The sequence below is a fragment of the Symphalangus syndactylus genome, chromosome Y (assembly GCF_028878055.3).
Source record: "Symphalangus syndactylus isolate Jambi chromosome Y, NHGRI_mSymSyn1-v2.1_pri, whole genome shotgun sequence".
Classification (NCBI taxonomy): domain Eukaryota; kingdom Metazoa; phylum Chordata; class Mammalia; order Primates; family Hylobatidae; genus Symphalangus; species Symphalangus syndactylus.
Window position 1 is genome coordinate 7,230,019 of NC_072448.2, and position 21,083 is coordinate 7,251,101.

The following is a 21,083-nucleotide window of genomic DNA, read 5'->3' on the forward strand; positions in this document are numbered from 1 at the left end:
CCAAACTGGGTTTGTTTTGTTTTGGATTGGTTTTTTTGCTGTGTTACAGAATTCAGACGCAAATGACTTGCATAAATGACTTGCATAAGAGACGGACGCGTGGTTGGCAGGTGTCATACTGATGCAGCATTAACTTTAGTGACATGGAATGAAGTGCAATATTATAAATATTATAGATCAAAAAGAAATAGCCGTGCACTCTTGACCCCGTCAGCGTCCAACGTGTAAAAGGCATTACCTCTTCTTCAGCACTGGCCGCCTGGCCCCTGAGGGCCCCTTTTGCAAAAATCAACGGGCGTAGAGATTACCCTGGGCGCGGTGGGAGTGTGGTTGTGTGTCTGAAGGGGATAAAAGAGAGTAGGATGGTGCCAAGATGTCACTTTGGTACCTGAACTGTTTCTGGTTGGGAAGCGTAAAAGCTAGGGAGAGATCCACAGAGTTTTAAAGTTTTTGCAGATGTAGGCGGTTCTATCTTTTCTTTCTCCCCTACTCCAACTTCTGCATTCCCCCAGTTTGTTCTTTTGTTTGTTTCTTTGTTTTTTTGTTTGTTTGTTTTGTTGTTGTTGTTGTTTTTTTTTTTTTTTGAGAAAGAGACTTGCTTCCTAGCCCAGGCTGGAGTGCAGTGACACAATCTCGGCTCACTGCAACCTCTGCCTCCCGGGTTCAGGCGATTCTCCTGCCTAAGCCTCCTGAGTAGCTGGGATTACAGGCACCCACCACCAAGCCTGGCTAATTTTTTTGATTTTTACTAGAGATGGGGTTTCACCGTGTTGGCCAGGCTGGTCTTGAACTCCTGACCTCAGGTGATCTGCCCGCCTCGGCCTCCCAACGTGCCCCCAGTTTTATAAACAGCAGATAGCAACTTGTCGTTACCGCTGGCATGGCCTGGACAGTTGCTTGAAATGACCTAACCGAAAACATTCAGGGTTCTGCCCCCAGATTTTGGGAGATCCACGTTGCCTGTTCTGGTTGGTTTTCTGGGAACACAGCAAGGGATTTGGTGACCTCCAAGATGGTCCATCTCCATCATTTGCATTAGTTACCACGGCCTGCCCAGAGAGAAACTATCTTCTCCCAACATTTACTAACATTCAATGGTCAACTCTCTTATTTCCGTAACACATTTGCGTGGAAGGAGGTGCAGGGTCCCACGGGGAGAGAGGGCAGCGCCCACGTGCTGAAAAAGAAAAAAAAAAGAAAAAAAAAAACTTCTTTTTTTCTTCCATATAACACTTTCTATCTTGTCGCTGAGCTGAACTTAGATCCATTTGAACCCCTCTCATTTGTATCCTCTGATATTCTTTATACAGTCCAAAAGTCTCCTTCAACATTTTTTATGTCAAAATGTTAGAACCGCTGTAAAATGACCGAGAGAGAGAGAAAGAATGCAAATTCGGTATTTTTAAATCACTTGGCAACTTCTTTTTCCCCAGACATTAACGGTATTAGAGAGTTTGCCTCATTCACGCATTTTTTTTTTAAGCTGGAAATTTAAAAAAAAAAAGAGGGAGGCTTTTATAGTTAAGCTGAAATTTTTATCGAAAAGAAGAATTGCATTTGGCATCTTTGGGAAGTAGATTCATTCATCAGAGTATGTAACGCTTGTTGGTAAGATATGTACAGCCCTAAATTTTTTTTTTTTTTTTTTTTTTTTTTTTTTACCAAAAAGGCTGAGTAATTTTCAAAAATCGAAACATAACAGTCTGTCGTTTCCTCCCAACAAAAAGCTCACTCCAAGTGAGTAGAAAGACATATACCTGGTCCCTGTAGAATCTGAATGTTTCTTTTTAGAGAGGGAGTTTCAATCTTGTCCCCCAGGCTGGAGTGCAATGGCACCATCTCGGCTCACCACAACCTCCGCCTCCTGGGTTCAAGCCATTCTCCTGCCTCAGCCTCCCGAGTAGCTGGGATTACAGGCACCTGCCACCAGGCCTGGCTAACTTTTTTGTATTTTTAGTAGACACAGGGTTTCCAGCCTCCCGAGTAGCTGGGATTACAGGCACCTGCCACCAGGCCTGGCTAACTTTTTTGTATTTTTAGTAGAGACGGGGTTTTGCAGTGTTGGCCTGGCTGGTCTCAAACTCCTGACCTCAGGTTGATCTGCCCGCTTTGTCCCTCCCAAAGCGCTGGGATTACAGGCGTGAGCCACACTGCACCTGGCCTGAATCTGAACTTTTAAAAGGGAGATACTTACTCTCAACTGTGGGGGGATGGTTTCGTTTTGATTTAATATGGAAAGAGAGCCAAGTTGCACCCTCACAAATGGGTCCCCGAAGCAGATCAAACGCAGAGAACTGTGTGGGTGCGACACGAGTGTCTGCTGAGACCGCCTGTCTCTGGCTTTTCTCCTGTGAGAAAAGTTGGGTGACTTTCTGTAGGTGGGTGGGTGGTCCCCGAATGAGTGTGGGGTACGTGTATGCTAGCTGCTTCTTTCTCCCTGAAATCCCGGGATGGAAGGAAATAAGAAATTCAGCTTGGGCTGTGACTAGTTCTCACCGCCAAAACCGTCTTCTCTCTCCCTTCCCTTCCCTCCCTCCCTTCCTTCCTTCCTTCCTTCCTTCCTTCCTTCCTTCCTTCCTTCCTCCCTTCTTTCCTTCCTTCCTTCCTTCCTTCCTTCCTTCCTTCCTTCCTCCCTTTCTTTCTTTCTTTCTTCCTTTCTTTCTTTCTCTTTCTTCTTTCTTTCTCTCTCCACCAAGGCCTTCTTCCTCTCTTTCTTTCTTTTCTTTTTCTCTTTCTTTCTCTCTCTTTCTTTTCTTTTTCTCCTTCTCTCATTTCTTTCTTTCTTTCTCTTTCTTTCTTCTCACCACCAAGGCTGTTCTCTCTCTTTCTTTCTTTCTTCTTTCTTTTCTTTCTTCTCATCACCAAGACTCTTCTTTCTTTCTTTATTTCCTTCTGTTTCTTTCCTTTTTCTCTCTCTTTTTTCTTTCTCTTTTCTCTCTTTCTTTCTCTTCCTTCCTTTTCTTTCTTTCTTTCTTTCTTTCTTTCTTTCTTTCTTTCTTTCTCTCTCTCTCTCTCTTTCCTTTCTTTCTTTCTTTCTTTCTTTCTTTCTTTCTTTCTTTCTTTCTTTCTTTCTTTCTTTCTTTCTTTCATGAAGTCTCACTCTGTCACCCACGGGATGTGAGACATTGAATTTATGGGGTGGGCGTATGTTGGCGATTCTTGGTGCTTTTTGCTCAAAACAAGGTTCTGTTCAAAGTCACGTTCCTGCTTTCCTGTGGCTTTCTGGCTCACCAAGCAAGGAACACCACCCAGATAGCAAAGTGGGCTGCGTTTCATTGCAACGGCATTGCAGAGAGAGGATTTGGCCAAATAGTCCGTGGAGGGTTGTCAGTCGCCCCAGTTGAGCAAAACGCACGTCTTCGTTCGTGTGGCTGTTCTGGTGAAATCTATTTCTGACACATCCACTTTTCTCTCTCTTTTCTCTCTCTCTGACTGTGAGGCACCCACAGGGAAGAGGAATTGGACGTATTGGATGTTGCTATTAGATTTTCTTTCTCCGGTCGAGCCTCTGACTGGTGCATATTTTGAAAAAATCTGCTCCTGGAAATTGCCAAGAGTTAGAAAAATGCACCTTCTCTGGTGGGGGTGGGGTGGGGATAGGGGTGTGATTTCACAATCATTGGTGACAGTGCCCCTTTGGCTGTGGCTTTCTTCTCCAGCGCCCTGAATAAAGAGGTGGGACAGATTCTCTGCCTGTACGATTTAAGGGAAGCTGAACACATCCAACACCCGTTTTTCCAGTCACAAAGTTGGTGGTCTGGTGGGCTTGGTGTGTCCCGTAAGGGAAGGAGGCCTTTTGGCTTGCTCCAAAGATGCCCTGTCTTAGGGATGACCTCGCCACCCAGCCAAAGTCCAGCCAGGCCCCCCGAAATGGTCCCACTTGCTTGGAAGCCTGAGTTTCTGTTCTGGTCTTGCTGCTGTCGTGTGGGGACAGCTGGGCGTTCAACAGAAATGAAGCCCACACGGGTTTCAGGTTGGTGCCAAGCTCTGGTCAGGATGGCAGGAAAATACCAGAACAATCAGAACCCTCCGGCTCCCTTTAACTCCAGACTTTTCCCAGGGAGACAGCGAGGATGACGCACGGCAGCGACTCCAACGACACACATTTAGGAGGCACTTTGCTGAGAGTCGCTTGTCCCCTCCAGCTTTGGGAGGTCTGGGGAGGAGAGAGGCTTTCGGTGGACATGTTTGACATTAAAAAAAAAAAAAAAAGAAACTGGTGCCTAATTTATTAAAGAGAATTAGCTTAGCAAGTATATGCTGATTCTTCAATACACGTGGATAACTTGATGCAATTTATAAATGTTTTATTGAAATTTGATATTTAATGAGAAGCTGGTTAAGGAATGTAGAAAATATCAAGTTTCAAAGCTATGAAATGTGCTATTTATTGAAAGGGGATGGCTTCACGGGTTCAACCCATTTGTACCTGCAGGTCCCGTGGGAAGGAGGCAAACTTCCCTGCTTCTTACTTTACGATGTATGTGGATTTGTTATTTATTTTTTTCCTTGGTTGGACATTCATAAATATGTACTATTTTAATTATGTGGAGTGTAAATTTGACATCGCGTTGCATTTATTTTTATATTTCTGAAACCTGTTGCTTTTTTTTTTTTTTTTTCCCCATTCACGAGGAGCCTGTTATGATTTACGACATAGCGGCCCCTACGTTCGGGTTACGAATACATGTACGGATATTTTCAGGGATTGCTTCAAATGAAAAGATATCACACACCGTTTCCCAGACCAACAGTCTTCACATTTGTATCCTGCTGTTATTGTCGGCGGGCGGTGAGGGGGAGAAAAAAAAAAAACAAAACACCCTGAGTTTCTTTGCTGATGCCGTCATTCTCCTAACGTTCAATATCCTCAATGTTAAGGTGCAGCAACAGACTGTGTTTTGTGAGGCCCCGTAGTATGAAGGTACATCTTGTGAAACTGAGATATAAATAAACTTATAAATATTTGTATTCAAGTGTTAAAAAAAAAAAAAATTCTCACCTCTCCCCGGAGGACAGGCTGATTGGAAATAAAAAAATCCTGAGTCGGCCGTGGCTGAAAACAGAGCGTTGTCCTGGGACCAGTAGCCCGGGGTGCCCCGTGCATTTCTGGGGGGTACCTGGTGTTACCCCCCCAGCCTTAGATTGGGAGGTACCGTTGACTTTTGCTTGTATCCCATCCCCTTCATTTACTGAAACGTACCTCCCGTCTTCTCAGCCGCATTCCCCCAGAAGGTGGGAAAAAGCAAGAGGAAAAAGCCCTGATTTGAATCAAGTCAGAGCTGCTAATTTTCCACTTTATTTAATTAATCAATTAATTTTTTTTTTTTTGAGACGGAGTCTCACTCTGTGGCCCAGGCCGGAGTGCAGTGGCAAGATCTCGGCTCACTGCAACCTCCACCTCCCGGGTTCAAGCAACTCTCCTGCCTCAGCCTCCCGAGTAGCTGGGATTGCAGATATACACCACCACGCCCGGCTGATTTTTGTATTTTTAGTAGCCATGGAGCTTCACCATATTGGTCACGCTGGTCTCGAACTCCTGACCTCGTGATCCACCCACGTCTGCGCCCGGCTGGTGATCTGCTTTTAACTTTTATTTTGTTCCAGTTTTCGGCAGTGGCACAGATTTTCCAGTATGGTCTTGCAATGATGATTGAGTTATTTTTGAGACAAATAATAATAATAAATGGAAAAAGAAATCGACTTTTAAAAACAACTTTTTTTTTTTGGCAAAGATTTTTCTCTCTTTATGTAAAGGAAAGTTCATGATTGGATTTGGCCGGCCTGACTGCTTCCCGGCTGTGATAAAAAACACATGTGAGCTGGGAGGGAAGTGGGGGAGGGACACAGCTGCCCACACAGGGTTCCCACCGCGGTTACAGGGTGGGCAGAGCTGGGGAAGCTTTATTTGTGGGGGGCTCAGAGCCTGAGGACAGGTGAGCCTCTCTGATACCTCCCCAGTTGCCCTGAGTTTAAACGGCCTGTTTTCTGCACCGTCCATTCTTCCTGCTGACTCCTGGTAGTTCGTGAAAGCTTCTCTTGGCCAGAGAAGGGGTTTCAGAGGCCCTGTGTCCAGGCCATTCTGCAAAGGGCAAGTTGAGCGTTCTTTTCCTCTTCTGGCCTGCGTGCTGCAAAATGCATCTGAAGCTCAGAGCTCTCTGTTCACCCAGCCTGTGTGTGTCTTGCTGGACAGAAGAAAAATGGTGCTTTGCACGTTAGCAGAGGTGCTTTTCATGGCTGTGACCAAAACACGTCTATTTCCAGCTCTGACAAAGCTGATTTTAGGGGCAAATGCAGGCAAGTTTGGTCTTTGCAGACTACTGGTGTGGCCTCAGTGAAAAGGTGAATCCACACGGTTATTTCATGGTTAAAGTGTTCAGCTTTGGATGGGCGCGGTGTGGCTCATGCCTGTAATCCCAGCACTTTGGGAGGCCGAGGCAGGTGGATCACGAGGTCAGGAGTTCGAGACCAGCCTGGCCAACATGGTGAAACTCTATCTCTACTAAAAATACAAAAATTAGCCGGGCGTGGTGGTGTGTATCTGTAATCCCAGCTACTCAGGAAGCTGAGGCAGGAGAATCGCTTGAACCCAGGAGGCGGAGGTTGCAGTGAGCCGAGATCGCGCCATTGCATTCCAGCCTGGGCGACAGAGCCAGACGCTGTCTCAAGAAAATGAATAATAAAATAAAATAACATGAACTAAATAAAATAAAATGTTCAGCTCTGTTCTGCAAATCCATTCCTATTGTTTCACGTGTTCCCTTAGAAATAGTTTGTTGCCAGTTGTAATGAATCTGTTTCAAAAATGAACAGAATATTCAAATGGTTTGAGAGATCCTTTCCCTTAGAAATAGTTTGTTGCCAATTGCAACGAATGTTTTTCAAAAATGAACGGAATCTTCCTGGATATATCTCTTCCAGATATTCATTTTTTTTGCATAGTTCAACCTGAAAAGTAAGTGTCTCAGCTCTGAATTTCTTTCTGATTTTTCCATGGGTTCTATTTCTGAAGCTTCTGTTGCTGTTAGACGTTCATGTTTAATAGCAGACAATGTAGGGATTTAAAGAAAAATGCAGAGAAAGCAAAAACACTTACCAAACACACGGAGATAAGCTTTCTAAAGCCTTTGTTCGTGAAGCTGTTGTTAAAAAAAAAAAAAGTTGTTTTAAACTTTACAAGCATGCCTATGTTGAACTGATAAGCAAGAGAACCAAGAAAAATAGTCGGTCATCTACACGTTTTCCCAAAACCGACGTATTTTAATTTTTTTTGTTTGAACTGAGAGATGCTGAGAGTTAAAAGTTAAATTTTTGTCATTAACAACAGTGGCCAAAACCACAATTACTTTTGCACCAGCATAATAAGAAAAATACAGGCTGGGCTCGGTGGCTCACACCTGTAACATAGCGAGACCCTCATCTCTATAAAAAATCAAATGATTAGGCAGGCATGGCGGTGCTCTCCTGTGGTTCAAGTTACTCAGCAGGCAAAAGGATAATTTGTTTTTGTGTTTTTAAATTTTTTTTGAGACAGAGTCTTGCTCTGTCGCCCAGGCTGGAGTGCAGTGGCGCGATCTCAGCTCACTGTAACCTCCGCCTCCCGGGTTCAAGCGATTCTCCTGCCTCAGCCTCCTGAGTAGCTGGGATTACAGGTGCACGCCTCCACGCCCGGCTAATTTTTTTTTTGTATTTTTAGTAGAGACGAGGTTTCCCCATGTTGGCCAGGCTGGTTTTGAACTCCTGACCTCAGGTGATCTGCCCGCCTCGGCCTCCCAAAGTGCTGAGATTACAGGCATGAGCCACCGAGGCCGGCCTTTTTTATTAATTGTTAAGGGTTCAGAGTTTGTTTGGGTATCTTTGTCCATATTCTCACTGCACCTACTTCCATTCAGAGTTTTGGGATAAACCCACAGTCCTTTCTGCAGACACTCCACGAGATGCCAGGCAGACCATAAATATGAGTTTTAAGGTTGGGCGTGGTGGCTCACGCCTGTAATTCCAGCACCTTGGGAGGCCAAAGCAGGTGGATCGCCTGAGGTCAGGAGTTCGAGACCAGCCTCGCCAACATGGCAAACATAGTATCTACTAAAAATACAAAAATTAGCCAGCTGTGGTGGTGGGTGCCTGTAATCCCAGCTACTCGGGAGACTGAGGCAGGACAGTCACTGGAACCTGGGAGGCGGAGGTCGTGGTGAGCTGAGATCGTGCCACCACACTCCAGCCTGGGCGACGGAGGGAGAGTCTGTCTCAAAAGAAATATATATCCTCCTGCCTCAGCCTCCTGAGTAGCTGGGATTACAGGGGCACACCATCACGCCCGGCTAATTTTTTGTATGTTTAGTAGAGACGGGATTTCACCATGTTAGCCAGGATGGTCTCGATCTCTTGACTTTGTGATCTGCCCACCTCGGCCTCCCAAAGTGCTGGGATGACAGGCATGAGCCCAGAAGTTCAAGACCAGCCTCAGAAACAAAGTGAGACCCTGTCTCTCCAAAAAATCAAACATTTAGCCAGCTGTGGTGGCTCACGCCTGCAATCCCAGTACTCCGGGAGGCTGAGGCAGAATTGCTTGTGCCCAGGAGTTCAAGACCAGCCTCGGCAACAAAGTGAGACCCTGTCTCTCCAAAAAATAAAAAATTTAGCCAAGTGTGGTGGCTCATGTCTGTAATCCCGGCACTGTGGGAAACTGAAGTGGAATTGCTTGAGCCCAGGAGTTTGAGACTAGCCTCATCAACAAAGTGACACCCCGTGTCTACAAATCAATAAAAACAAATAAATAAAATTAGCCAGGTGTGGTGGCTCATGCCTGCAATCCCTCTGTCACCCAGGCTGGAGTGCAGTGGCTCGATCTCGGCTCACTGCAACCTCCGCCTCCTGGGTTCACGCCATTCTCCTGCCTCAGCCTCCTGAGTAGCTGGGACTACAGGCACCTGCCACCACACCCAGCTAATCTTTTTGATTTTTACTAGAGATGGGGTCTTGCTTTGTTACTGAGACTGGTCTTGAACTCCTCAGCCCTAACGATCCTCGCATCTCCACCGCCACAAGTGTTACAAGCACGAGCCACTGCACCTGGCCTCCAAAAAAAGAACTGTTATGTGGATGTTCTACCTTTTCTGTTCTCCTCTTTTGTTTGTTAATTGTACAGTTTGAGGATGTGTGTATGTGTGTGTGTGTGTGTGTGTGTGCAGTCTCCTGATTTCACGTATTTAATCATTGTCGCCACCTCCATCTCTCATTGCTTCTTACCCCTCACTGTGTAAAGATACATGTTGTTTTTTAATGTTATTTATTTATATTTATTTATTTATTTTTATTTTTGAGACAGAGTCTCACTGTGTTGTCCAGGCTAGTGGCACGATCTGGGCTCACAGCAACCTCCGCCTCCCGGGTTCAAGTGATTCTCCTGCCTCAGCCTCCCGATTAGCTGGGACTACAGGCATGTCCCACCATCGCAACCGGCTAATTTTTTATTTGTAGTAGAGAAGGGGTTTCTCCATGTTGATCAGGCTGGTCTTGAACTCCCGACCTCGGGTGATCCACCCACCTGGGCCTCCCAAAGTGCTGGGATGACAGACTTGAGCCACTGCGCCCGGCCAGACGTCGTGTCTTAGGAAATCAGAAAGTGGCTGGTTTCTGCACTCTGAGGAAAAAGAGAATAATCGTGCAGAGACGTCTTGCGAAGAGAAATGAGAGAGAAAGGATGTCTCCTCTTGTCTGTAGCCCGTTCTCAATCGTGAGTGAGCCAATTGCCAGAAACTGAGGGTGCGTCATTTGGGTCAAGCAAGCTTCTCAACGGAATATCTAAGTAATTGTTAATGTGGAGAAGCTCTCCAAGCTACTATACGCCAGCCTGGGCGACAGAGGGAGACTCCATCTCAAATAAATATATATATATGTATGTATATATATTTATTTGAGTGTCTGGGGCTGCCTATTTTCTGAGACTCCCAGAAGCTGCCGTTCTGAAAGCGTGGTTCCCAGGGACACGGCACAGGCGTGGATATTTGTTTTAAATGCCAGGTGTTTGGATGTTGAGGAACGTGAGGCCGAAGGTCCCTTTGCTGACCCCCTGACTTTAGGGTCCTGCCTTTTTAAATCTTCCCAGCACTCTGGGTTAACTCAAGTGTCCCGTCTGTTTGGGTGGCCGTGCCGTCTGCATCTGTCTTGAACCTTCACAGCTTTGCAGAATATCCTGTTTCTCAATATGGATGGAGAAATACGAGACGCGTTTTCTGGGTTATTTTAGTCGTCACGGAGAACCTCAGACTCATGAGTGCTAATGACCTCATTAATTATACTGTGAGGCAGACAGCCCTGCCTGATCTTAAAAACTTTTTTAAATTTCTTTTTCCGTTGTTGTTGTTACAGTGTAATTCATATAATGTAGGAAACCGTGATCAGTAGCTTTTAGGATATTTGCAACAGGGTGCAACCATCTGTTAGATTCTAAAAAGAAACCCCAAGGCCATCCAGGCATCAGTCTCAGGTTTCTCCATTTAGTCTGTGCGACCATTAACCTGCTTCCCATCTCTCTATGCATCTCCCTACTCTGAATATGTATATACATATGTGTGTATATGTATGTAAATATGTGTATATATGTATATGTGTGTATATGTGTATGTGTGTATAGTGTGTATATATGTGCATATGTGTGTATACATGTGTGTACGTATGTATATATGTGTGTATATATGTGTATATATGTGTGTATATGTGTATATATGTGTGTATATATGTGTATATATGTATATACGTGTATATATGTGTATATATGTGTGTATATATGTGTATATATGTGTGTATATGTGTATATATGTGTGTATATATGTGTATATATGTGTGTATATATGTGTGTGTATATGTGTATATATGTGTATATATGTATATATGTGTATATATGTGTATATGTGTGTGTATATATGTATATATGTGTGTATATATTTATAGACATGTATATATGTGTATATGTATATATGTGTGTATATATGTATATATGTGTATATATGTATACATGTGTGTATATATGTATACATGTGTATATATGCATATATGTGTGTATATATGTATATATGTGTGTATATATGTATATATGTGTATATGTGTATATATGTGTATATGTGTATATATGTGTATATATGTGTGTGTATATGTGTATATATGTGTATATGTGTATATATGTGTGTATATATGTGTATATGTGTGTGTATATATGTATATATGTGTATATATGTGTGTATATATTTATAGACATGTATATATGTGTATATATGTGTATATGTATATATGTGTGTATATATGTATATATGTGTATATATGTATACATGTCGTGTATATATGTATACATGTGTATATATGCATATATGTGTGTATATATGTATATATGTGTGTATGTATGTATATATGTGTATATATATGTGTATATATGTGTATATGTGTGTGTATATATGTGTATATATGTGTGTATATATTTATAGACATGTATATATGTGTATATATGTGTATATGTATATATGTGTGTATATATGTATATATGTGTATATATGTATACGTGTGTATATATGTATACATGTGTATATATGCATATATGTGTGTATATATGTATATATGTGTGTATATATGTATATATGTGTATATATGTATACATGTGTGTATATATGTATACATGTGTATATATGCATATATGTGTGTATATATGTATATATGTGTGTATATATGTATATATGTGTATATATGTATACATGTGTGTATATATGTATACATGTGTATATATGCATATATGTGTGTATATATGTATATATGTGTGTATGTATGTATATATGTGTATATGTGTATATATGTGTGCACTCCAGCCCTCATCAGCTGAAGATGGTGGGGACCGAGGGAGCTGAGGAAGCATCCAGGAACCTCTGGGATCCGAGGATCCAAGCCCCAGCCATGCCTTTTTGTCCCATCAGACTTGACTTGCAAAACGTACCACAGAAACTCAAAGACAGCAGTGTGGAGAATCTCAAGAGGGTGCGGCCACAGTGCGCTAACCCCAGGCGTAAACACCTGCTGTGGACGGGTCTCATGGGACTCCCACTGTCGCACGCCTGGGACACCAGGCCTGGCATTGTCCCTGGAGGAATCTATGTGGCTGGAACTTTCTAGAAGGAAAATGGCAGAACGGTTCACTGAGTACCGTGCCAAAGAGCAGAGAGCAGAGACCAGAAACCAGAAACCCCTGGGCCTCCAAGGAAGACAAGAGCAAGACTAAAAGCATCAGCAGAGACTGAGGCCTCCATGCCCCATTCCCACCAGGGAACGTTCTGGAAGCCTGCCCATTTTACCACGTATCTAAAATCAACGTTGTGGCCAGGCACGGTGGCTCCCGCTGGTAATCCCAGCACTCTGAGAGGCCAAGGTGGGCGAATCAGCTGAGGTCAGGAGTTCGAGACCAGCCTGGCCAACATGGTGAAACCCCGTCTCTACTAAAAATGCAAAATTAGCCGGGCATGGTGGCGGGTACCTGTAGTCCCAGCTCCTCGGGAGACTGAGGCAGGAGAACAGCTTGCACCTGGGAGGCAGAGGTTGCAGTGAGCCGAGATCCCGCCACTGCACTCCAGCCTGGGTGACAGAGGGAGACTCTGTCTGAAAAATAAAACTAAATATATAAATAAATAAAATAAAAAAGTAAAAATAAAACTTGTTGAAAACTGGATTAGTGATCCCTGGGGTGGGGGAATGAGTTGGCGAACGTACAGAAAAACTCCAGCTGTATTTGTTGAATCTGTATTTAAGTGTTACAGACACAGAGATTTCATAAAATTTAAATATTTAGGCCGGGTACGGTGGCTCACCCCTGTAATTCCAGCATTTTGGGAGGCCGAGGTGGGTGGATCATGGGGTCGGGAGTTTGAGGCCAGCCTGATCAACATGGTGAAGCTTCACAGAGACTAAAAAAAAAAATACAAAAATTAGGCAGGCCTTGTGGCACGTGCCTGTAATCCCAGCTGCCCAGGAGGCTGAGGCAGGAGAATTTCTTGCACCTGGGAGGCAGAGGTTGCAGCCAGCCCAGATCCTGTCACTGCACTCCAGCCTGGGTGACAGAGCGAGACTGTCTGCAAAATAAAAATAAATATATAAATAAATAAAAACACAAAAAGTAAAAATAAAACCTATTGAAAACTGGATTACTGATCCCTGGGGTGGAGGAATGAGTGGGCGAACGTACAGAAAAACTTCAGCTGTATTTGTTGGATTTGTATTTAAGTCTTACACTCACACAGACATTTCATAAAATTTAAATATTTAAAAAAGCGAAATGGAAAGGAAGGAAAGGGGGGTAGATTAAGTTATAAGGGACGTACAGGCTCCTGTTGGGTGGATTAAGGGCAAAGTGAAGAGCATCTCGAGACCACAGTGGACCCCAGGTAAACAGGGTTGAGAATGGATTTGACATGGCGACGTTGAATCCGCACGGGTGGCCCTGCGGAGGGTGGAAGGGCACAGATGCTAGCTAGAGTCGTGCGTCGAAAAAGATCAGTCGTCCCTGGAGAGAGCACGGTGTCCCCGAGAGGCTGGGAGGCCCCGGGCAACGGGGAATCAACTTCTGGTGTTGAAGGGAAGGTGGTGAGGTATGCGGAGAGATGGAGAGACAGAGAGAGAGAGGAGAGACAGAGAGAGAGGAGAGACAGACACACAGAGAGAGACAGATGGAGACAGACAGACACACAGAGAGAGACAGACACACAGAGAGAGACAGACCCACAGAGAGAGACAGATGGAGACAGACAGACACACAGAGAGAGACAGACACACAGAGAGAGACAGACCCACAGAGACAGATGGAGACAGACACACACAGAGAGAGACAGACACAGAGAGAGACAGATGGAGACAGACAGACACACAGAGAGAGACAGACACACAGAGAGAGACAGATGGAGACAGACAGACACACAGAGAGAGACAGACACACAGAGAGAGACAGACCCACAGAGACAGATGGAGACAGACACACACAGAGAGAGACAGACACAGAGAGAGACAGATGGAGACAGACAGACACACAGAGAGAGACAGACACACAGAAAGAGACAGATGGAGACAGACAGACACACAGAGAGAGACAGACACACAGAAAGAGACAGATGGAGACAGACAGACACACAGAGAGAGACAGACACACAGAGAGAGACAGATGGAGACAGACAGACACACAGAGAGAGACAGACACACAGAGAGAGACAGACACACAGAAAGAGACAGATGGAGACAGACAGACACACAGAGAGAGACAGACACACAGAAAGAGACAGATGGAGACAGACAGACACACAGAGAGAGACAGATGGAGACAGACAGACACACAGAGAGAGACAGACACACAGAGAGAGACAGACCCACAGAGACAGATGGAGACAGACACACACAGAGAGAGACAGACACAGAGAGAGAGAGATGGAGACAGACAGACACACAGAGAGAGACAGACACACAGAGAGAGACAGATGGAGACAGACAGACACACAGAGAGAGACAGACACACAGAGAGAGACAGACCCACAGAGACAGATGGAGACAGACACACACAGAGAGAGACAGACACAGAGAGAGACAGATGGAGACAGACAGACACACAGAGAGAGACAGACACACAGAAAGAGACAGATGGAGACAGACAGACACACAGAGAGAGACAGACACACAGAAAGAGACAGATGGAGACAGACAGACACACAGAGAGAGACAGACACACAGAGAGAGACAGATGGAGACAGACAGACACACAGAGAGAGACAGAAACACACAGAGAGACAGACACACAGAAAGAGACAGATGGAGACAGACAGACACACAGAGAGAGACAGACACACAGAAAGAGACAGATGGAGACAGACAGACACACAGAGAGAGACAGACACACAGAAAGAGACAGATGGAGACAGACAGACACACAGAGAGAGACAGACACACAGAAAGAGACAGATGGAGACAGACAGACACACAGAGAGAGACAGACACACAGAGAGAGACAGATGGAGACAGACAGACACACAGAGAGAGACAGACACACAGAGAGAGACAGACACACAGAAAGAGACAGATGGAGACAGACAGACACACAGAGAGAGACAGACACACAGAAAGAGACAGATGGAGACAGACAGACACACAGAGAGAGACAGACACACAGAAAGAGACAGATGGAGACAGACAGACACACAGAGAGAGACAGACACACAGAAAGAGACAGATGGAGACAGACAGACACACAGAGAGAGACAGACACACAGAAAGAGACAGATGGAGACAGACAGACACACAGAGAGAGACAGACACACAGAGAGAGACAGATGGAGACAGACAGACACACAGAGAGAGACAGACACACAGAGAGAGACAGACACACAGAAAGAGACAGATGGAGACAGACAGACACACAGAGAGAGACAGACACACAGAAAGAGACAGATGGAGACAGACAGACACACAGAGAGAGACAGACACACAGAGAGAGACAGATGGAGACAGACAGACACACAGAGAGAGACAGACACACAGAGAGAGACAGACACACAGAAAGAGACAGATGGAGACAGACAGACACACAGAGAGAGACAGACACACAGAAAGAGACAGATGGAGACAGACAGACACACAGAGAGAGACAGACACACAGAAAGAGACAGATGGAGACAGACAGACACACAGAGAGAGACAGACACACAGAAAGAGACAGATGGAGACAGACAGACACACAGAGAGAGACAGACACACAGAAAGAGACAGATGGAGACAGACAGACACACAGAGAGAGACAGACACACAGAGAGAGACAGATGGAGACAGACAGACACACAGAGAGAGACAGACACACAGAGAGAGACAGACACACAGAAAGAGACAGATGGAGACAGACAGACACACAGAGAGAGACAGACACACAGAAAGAGACAGATGGAGACAGACAGACACACAGAGAGAGACAGACACACAGAAAGAGACAGATGGAGACAGACAGACACACAGAGAGAGACAGACACACAGAAAGAGACAGATGGAGACAGACAGACACACAGAGAGAGACAGACACACAGAGAGAGACAGATGGAGACAGACAGACACACAGAGAGAGACAGACACACAGAGAGAGACAGACACAGAGAGAGACAGATGGAGACAGACAGACACACAGAGAGAGACAGACACACAGAGAGAGACAGATGGAGAGAGACAGACACACAGAGAGAGACAGATGGAGACAGACAGACACACAGAGAGAGACAGACACACAGAAAGAGACAGATGGAGACAGACAGACACACAGAGAGAGACAGAGACACAGAAAGAGACAGATGGAGACAGACAGACACACAGAGAGAGACAGACACACAGAGAGAGACAGATGGAGACAGACAGACACACAGAGAGAGACAGACACACAGAAAGAGACAGATGGAGACAGACAGACACACAGAGACAGACAGACACACAGAGAGAGACAGACACACAGAAAGAGACAGATGGAGACAGACAGACACACAGAGAGAGACAGACACACAGAAAGAGACAGATGGAGACAGACAGACACACAGAGAGAGACAGACACACAGAAAGAGACAGATGGAGACAGACAGACACACAGAGAGAGACAGACACACAGAGAGAGACAGATGGAGACAGACAGACACACAGAGAGAGACAGACACACAGAGAGAGACAGACACAGAGAGAGACAGATGGAGACAGACAGACACACAGAGAGAGACAGACACACAGAGAGAGACAGATGGAGAGAGACAGACACACAGAGAGAGACAGATGGAGACAGACAGACACACAGAGAGAGACAGACACACAGAAAGAGACAGATGGAGACAGACAGACACACAGAGAGAGACAGAGACACAGAAAGAGACAGATGGAGACAGACAGACACACAGAGAGAGACAGACACACAGAGAGAGACAGATGGAGACAGACAGACACACAGAGAGAGACAGACACACAGAGAGAGACAGACACAGAGAGAGACAGATGGAGACAGACAGACACACAGAGAGAGACAGACACACAGAGAGAGACAGACACACAGAAAGAGACAGATGGAGACAGACACACACAGAGAGAGACAGACACAGAGAGAGACAGATGGAGACAGACAGACACACAGAGAGAGACAGACACACAGAAAGAGACAGATGGAGACAGACAGACACACAGAGAGAGACAGACACACAGAAAGAGACAGATGGAGACAGACAGACACACAGAGAGAGACAGACACACAGAGAGAGACAGATGGAGACAGACAGACACACAGAGAGAGACAGACACACAGAGAGAGACAGACACACAGAAAGAGACAGATGGAGACAGACAGACACACAGAGAGAGACAGACACACAGAAAGAGACAGATGGAGACAGACAGACACACAGAGAGAGACAGACACACAGAAAGAGACAGATGGAGACAGACAGACACACAGAGAGAGACAGACACACAGAAAGAGACAGATGGAGACAGACAGACACACAGAGAGAGACAGACACACAGAGAGAGACAGATGGAGACAGACAGACACACAGAGAGAGACAGACACACAGAGAGAGACAGACACAGAGAGAGACAGATGGAGACAGACAGACACACAGAGAGAGACAGACACACAGAAAGAGACAGATGGAGACAGACAGACACACAGAGAGAGACAGACACACAGAAAGAGACAGATGGAGACAGACAGACACACAGAGAGAGACAGACACACAGAAAGAGAGAGATGGAGACAGACAGACACACAGAGAGAGACAGACACACAGAGAGAGACAGATGGAGACAGACAGACACACAGAGAGAGACAGACACACAGAAAGAGACAGATGGAGACAGACAGACACACAGAGAGAGACAGACACACAGAAAGAGACAGATGGAGACAGACAGACACACAGAGAGAGACAGATGGAGACAGACAGACACACAGAGAGAGACAGACACACAGAGAGAGACAGACCCACAGAGACAGATGGAGACAGACACACACAGAGAGAGACAGACACAGAGAGAGACAGATGGAGACAGACAGACACACAGAGAGAGACAGACACACAGAGAGAGACAGATGGAGACAGACAGACACACAGAGAGAGACAGACACACAGAGAGAGACAGACCCACAGAGACAGATGGAGACAGACACACACAGAGAGAGACAGACACAGAGAGAGACAGATGGAGACAGACAGACACACAGAGAGAGACAGACACACAGAAAGAGACAGATGGAGACAGACAGACACACAGAGAGAGACAGACACACAGAAAGAGACAGATGGAGACAGACAGACACACAGAGAGAGACAGACACACAGAGAGAGACAGATGGAGACAGACAGACACACAGAGAGAGACAGACACACACAGAGAGACAGACACACAGAAAGAGACAGATGGAGACAGACAGACACACAGAGAGAGACAGACACACAGAAAGAGACAGATGGAGACAGACAGACACACAGAGAGAGACAGACACACAGAAAGAGACAGATGGAGACAGACAGACACACAGAGAGAGACAGACACACAGAAAGAGACAGATGGAGACAGACAGACACACAGAGAGAGACAGACACACAGAGAGAGACAGATGGAGACAGACAGACACACAGAGAGAGACAGACACACAGAGAGAGACAGACACACAGAAAGAGACAGATGGAGACAGACAGACACACAGAGAGAGACAGACACACAGAAAGAGACAGATGGAGACAGACAGACACACAGAGAGAGACAGACACACAGAAAGAGACAGATGGAGACAGACAGACACACAGAGAGAGACAGACACACAGAAAGAGACAGATGGAGACAGACAGACACACAGAGAGAGACAGACACACAGAAAGAGACAGATGGAGACAGACAGACACACAGAGAGAGACAGACACACAGAGAGAGACAGATGGAGACAGACAGACACACAGAGAGAGACAGACACACAGAGAGAGACAGACACACAGAAAGAGACAGATGGAGACAGACAGACACACAGAGAGAGACAGACACACAGAAAGAGACAGATGGAGACAGACAGACACACAGAGAGAGACAGACACACAGAAAGAGACAGATGGAGACAGACAGACACACAGAGAGAGACAGACACACAGAAAGAGACAGATGGAGACAGACAGACACACAGAGAGAGACAGACACACAGAAAGAGACAGATGGAGACAGACAGACACACAGAGAGAGACAGACACACAGAAAGAGACAGATGGAGACAGACAGACACACAGAGAGAGACAGACACACAGAGAGAGACAGATGGAGACAGACAGACACACAGAGAGAGACAGACACACAGAGAGAGACAGACACACAGAAAGAGACAGATGGAGACAGACAGACACACAGAGAGAGACAGACACACAGAAAGAGACAGATGGAGACAGACAGACACACAGAGAGAGACAGACACACAGAAAGAGACAGATGGAGACAGACAGACACACAGAGAGAGACAGACACACAGAAAGAGACAGATGGAGACAGACAGACACACAGAGAGAGACAGACACACAGAGAGAGACAGATGGAGACAGACAGACACACAGAGAGAGACAGACACACAGAGAGAGACAGACACAGAGAGAGACAGATGGAGACAGACAGACACACAGAGAGAGACAGACACACAGAGAGAGACAGATGGAGAGAGACAGACACACAGAGAGAGACAGATGGAGACAGACAGACACACAGAGAGAGACAGACACACAGAAAGAGACAGATGGAGACAGACAGACACACAGAGAGAGACAGAGACACAGAAAGAGACAGATGGAGACAGACAGACACACAGAGAGAGACAGACACACAGAGAGAGACAGATGGAGACAGACAGACACACAGAGAGAGACAGACACACAGAAAGAGACAGATGGAGACAGACAGACACACAGAGACAGACAGACACACAGAGAGAGACAGACACACAGAAAGAGACAGATGGAGACAGACAGACACACAGAGAGAGACAGACACACAGAAAGAGACAGATGGAGACAGACAGACACACAGAGAGAGACAGATGGAGACAGACAGACACACAGAGAGAGACAGACACACAGAAAGAGACAGATGGAGACAGACAGACACACAGAGAGAGACAGACACACAGAAAGAGACAGATGGAGACAGACAGACACACAGAGAGAGACAGACACACAGAGAGAGACAGATGGAGACAGACAGACACACAGAGAGAGACAGACACACAGAGAGAGACAGACACAGAGAGAGACAGATGGAGACAGACAGACACACAGAGAGAGACAGACACACAGAGAGAGACAGACACACAGAAAGAGACAGATGGAGACAGACACACACAGAGAGAGACAGACACAGAGAGAGACAGATGGAGACAGACAGACACACAGAGAGAGACAGACACACAGAAAGAGACAGATGGAGACAGACAGACACACAGAGAGAGACAGACACACAGAAAGAGACAGATGGAGACAGACAGACACACAGAGAGAGACAGACACACAGAGAGAGACAGATGGAGACAGACAGACACACAGAGAGAGACAGACACACAGAGAGAGACAGACACACAGAAAGAGACAGATGGAGACAGACAGACACACAGAGAGAGACAGACACACAGAAAGAGACAGATGGAGACAGACAGACACACAGAGAGAGACAGACACACAGAAAGAGACAGATGGAGACAGACAGACACACAGAGAGAGACAGACACACAGAAAGAGACAGATGGAGACAGACAGACACACAGAGAGAGACAGACACACAGAGAGAGACAGATGGAGACAGACAGACACACAGAGAGAGACAGACACACAGAGAGAGACAGACACAGAGAGAGACAGATGGAGACAGACAGACACACAGAGAGAGACAGACACACAGAAAGAGACAGATGGAGACAGACAGACACACAGAGAGAGACAGACACACAGAAAGAGACAGATGGAGACAGACAGACACACAGAGAGAGACAGACACACAGAAAGAGACAGATGGAGACAGACAGACACACA